This window comes from Macrotis lagotis, chromosome 2 (genome assembly GCF_037893015.1).
Source record: "Macrotis lagotis isolate mMagLag1 chromosome 2, bilby.v1.9.chrom.fasta, whole genome shotgun sequence".
Classification (NCBI taxonomy): Eukaryota; Metazoa; Chordata; class Mammalia; order Peramelemorphia; family Peramelidae; genus Macrotis; species Macrotis lagotis.
The window spans coordinates 239014254-239018450 of NC_133659.1; the positions used below are offsets into that span (position 1 = coordinate 239014254).

General features: G+C 51.7%; 1 pseudogene; it reads right to left on the bottom strand.

Annotated features, from left to right (window-relative positions):
* Nucleotides 1-2789: 2789 nt before the first annotated feature.
* On the bottom strand, nucleotides 2790-4197 carry LOC141512135 (branched-chain alpha-ketoacid dehydrogenase kinase pseudogene; annotated as a pseudogene).

Here is a 4197-nt window from a genome sequence, read left to right on the forward strand (position 1 = left end):
TGGACCTCAGGTCTTTAGACTCTAAATTCACTTTTTCCACCATGTAGCCGTGCCTACAACATTCATTCAGTTCTTAAGTCAGCTGGCATTTGAAAGACCGGACTCGGAGTCGGGAGCGAAATGGGTTCAAATGCAGTTTACAGCACCAGCCTATTTGACCCCGGGTAAGTCACTTAAGTTAAACCTGTCTCTTTAGCTGTGAAACGGTATTAACAAATAGCAACATTTCGGGGGCGGCTAGGTGGGGCTGTGGATAGAGAGCACCGGCCCTGGAGTCAGGAGGACCCGAGTTCAAATCCAGCCCACCGCCTTGCAAAAACTAAACAAAAGTGCTTTTGCAAACCTCAAAGTCACAGGGAAACATGGACTCCTTGTCCTTTTCTCTAGGTTTTGGCTTCAGGAACCTTCTCCCCGTATGACTTTCATTCTAAGTCCACCCAACTCCAGCCCCAAGGCTCCTCCCGGATCGCCAAGTTCACCTCTCAGGATGCCCAGGTAGGGTTAGGCAGGGCCAGCCCCTCCCTTCACCGCAGTCAGGCTCCACCCCCCAAGGCCAAGTGCGGTCTGGACCGCGGCCGAGGTAGGTTTCTCGGATCCCCACCGTGACCTGGGGGCTCAGGCGAGCCGGCCGGGGAGTCCCTAAGGCCCGGGCTCTGTCCTCGCCCTGCCCCGGGGCTCGGCCCCGGGCCACAGCCAGAGCCGCCATCGAGCCGGGTAGAAATGTAAGCCTCAGGCACGTCGCCGCCCCTCGAATTTCGGGGCCCGGAGAAGCCGGCCGCCTGCCAGCCCCTTGGGACGCCCCCTTAGCTACCTCATGAAGACTTAGGCTCCGCCTGGACGCTGCCGGAAATTCCGAAGATTAGGGATTTTTTTTTAAACAGGAAACACCAAAATAGAAGAATGGCTGGCCTCCTTCCTCTCCGACATCGGCCCACCCCACGCCCCTGCCCCGGGCTCGGGTTTTCCAGGCTCCGGACGTTGCCATGTTACGGATGCAGAGGCCGAGGGAGCCTCCTGCCCCGGGACCCCCCGCGCACCGGGTGGCAGAGCTGGTCGTGGAGCCCACATCTCCTTCTGTGGCCCTGGGAGACACGGGGTGCTGCCAGCGCCCCCCCCCAGAGAAGTTCAGACGTCTTGGGGGCAGGGAGGAGGCCTTGGGACCTAAGGACCCTCCGCCGAAGTGCCCTAAAACTGCCCTGCTCACAAATTCATCCGTGGACCCCAGTTTTAAGAATCCCTGGTCTTATCAACTCCCAACTAGCCTCCTCGACCTTGACAGCACCTCCAGGATCTGAACACACCTTCGGAGGGAGGCTTCATCTGGCCAGGATAGTGATTCTTCTTAAAATGGTTTTTCTTCCAGGAGCAAGGGAGCTCAAATACCTCATCTGTACAGCAACAGGCAGATTTAAGGTCTCCTTTTTTTGGGAAGCCTGCAGCCAGGAGCTGAAGTCACAGAACAGACACTGGGCGGGAGAAGGCATTGAATGACTTCTGGAGCTCAGGACTCCCTCAGAGCCGTCTCCTGAGAGACACTTCAGTTGGGAGAGGGTGAGCAGGACTGGGCCAGGGATGGATTAGCCCTCATGGATGAGTCTATTGAGAGAGGGAAGCAAGGAATTCCACAGCTCTCTAGACTTGAAAGATAAAGGCAGAGAATAATACTACATTACCACAGTTCCTCTCACCTGCTTCATGTAAAATCCAGCCTCCTGGCTGCTTCTATCCTAATTGTTCCCTGTCCCCTGGGCTTTCCTATCTTCTGAACCTGGCCCAAGTTCCCAAGTACCCTACACCCAGCAGCCTGCTAAGCCAGGACTCATGAGGACAGGCAGGAGGCCAGCCTGAGTGTCATAACCCAGCTGAGAGTATTTTTAATAGTCACCTGGATCAGAATGTCACTCAAGCCCCTGTGACCCCATTAACCTTGGATGTGGAAAGGAAATAGAAAAAAGGAGCTTGAGGATATGTCATAATTGACAAGAATTTCTATTCTAAGAAAGCTATATCTTGCAGACATTCCTCTTCCCTTCCAACAAGTCTCAAAAGAACTAACAAAAAAGAAAATCCCAGATTTAGGGTTAGAACTCAGGGAGCACTTCCTACTTATGACAGGAGAAAAGCACAGGAGAGAGGCTATTGTAGAAAGAACTGGGTTTCAAATCAGTTCTAATCCCTGTTACTTGCAAGTTACTCTTATTTTTCTGGGCTTTCATTTTGTCATCTGTAAAATGAGGATGTCTAGAATGTAAAGTCCCCCCCCCCAAGTTCTAAATCCTATGAAATGGATGGTTGCTATCCCCATAGATGTCCTCAAAAGGTAAAGTGTGACCCACACCCAGCCAGGCATACCTGTCTGTGGACAAGGGGTAAGAGACAAGGTGACCCCCAGTTTTGTCCAGGAAAAAGGCAGACAAGACACACACACAAACACACACGCCCTGGGGGGAGGGCTTTCAAAGTGTGCACTTTAATATTACAAACACAGCAGTGGATGGGGAGGGGGAAAGGGGGCTCTTGGATCCCCAAACCACTTCCCCAGCACCTTCTGTGATGGAGGCCTCTGGGGCCCCCAAATGCTCCCCCATCCCCATCATCCCCCAACTCTGGGCCAAAAAGTCAGAGGTGGAGAAGATAGAAAAAGGAGTAAAAGTATGAAAGGAAGGACTGCAATAAATTGGTGTGTAGAAATTCTGAGTTAGCAACCCTGGTCTGGTGGGCTCAGGAGAGCTGGGAGTCTAAGTCCTGACTGCCCAGAGACCAAGGTGCAACAGCAAGAGAAAAAGGGTTCAGGGATCCCAGGCAGAGCCATTAGCAAAGGTCCTGAGGGGAGTTCCTGGCTCTGAAGGCTTCACACCAAGCCACAAGACCTAGAAAGGGGTGGGATGGGGGTGGGGCAGGGGAGGACTGTTTTATGGGGAGGAGAGAAAGAGGCAGGAGCTTCCCTGGGGAGGGCCCAGGCAAGGCCAGACTGGGTAGGTCAGATCCTGAATCTCTCTTCCTTGCCATCAAAGTATGGCTCCCCTGAAAGGACTGGAGCCTCAGGGAGCCACCTAAGTATTCTGCATAGACCTGGGATATAGGCAGACCAAAACCAAACCCATGCATAGGTCCTGACTGGCTATTGTTGTTTGTATCCAGGTGACCAAAAAGTTGACTGATTTGAGGGACCTATGTACTGGCCTTGGCCATGGTGAAGTGGTAATCCATCACTGTCCAAGTGGTGGTGAGCAATGCCCCCACCCCAATCTGAAATTTTGATTATGAGGTCAATATCGTTGTTGGTAATAGTGATGACAATATCAGGAACATTGTATGGAGTGTCTAGATGGCTCTCCATTGTGGCCCTCATGGCATTCTTGAGCAGCTCAGGAAGAATATAGTCCAGAGGCATTGGGATGAAAAGAAACCTGACAACCACATGGCCATTGATTCAAATTCGAGGGGCATTCCCATACTTGTGTTCACACAGCCTCCTGGCAAAGTCCACCTACTTTTCGATGATCTTCTTTGGGGAAAGTCAAGTACAGATGATCCCCACAAAGTCAGGCTTATCTTTATGCAGGGCCAGGTGATGAGTGGCCAACATACAGATCCCCAGCTGTGATGTCAATGTCTTTTCCAAGAAATATCAGACCAGCTTCTCATCCTGGATGTGCTTCCAACACTCAACAAAGTCCCTCAGCCAGAAGAGTTACCACATCTTTGTGATCATCCAGAAGTTGACAGACCAATTGGCAATACTGGGTCTCAGATGCCTGATCCTTTATTGGAGCAAATTCGCTCAGCTTCTGGAAGGCTCGGATATAAAGTTCATGCACATGGAGGATGGTAGGATTGCAGCCAATGATGAAAGGCAGACTTCAGAGGTCCTTGATCCCGTGAACTTGTGTGTAGGTAACTTTTCAGAAGATGGCTGCTGTCCTGGGAAGGGCCTGAGTACAATATCATGATTGGAGTGAGGCAAGCAGAAGGCTTCTTAGCTGCAGCAGAAAGAGATGACTTAGAGTGTTCTCTGACCAGTTCCATGTGATGTGTGTCAGTGGCAGAAGTAGATAAGAATCAGAGAGCTGGGGTTGCAAGTGGCCAGAGTGGAGAGCTCCCTTGGGGGCCACTTCCCAGCACTGAAGCTAAGAGCATTGTCCTATGCCTACCAGTTTATCCTTCCTGATGGGTCTCCAAGGGAACCCAGGAAAT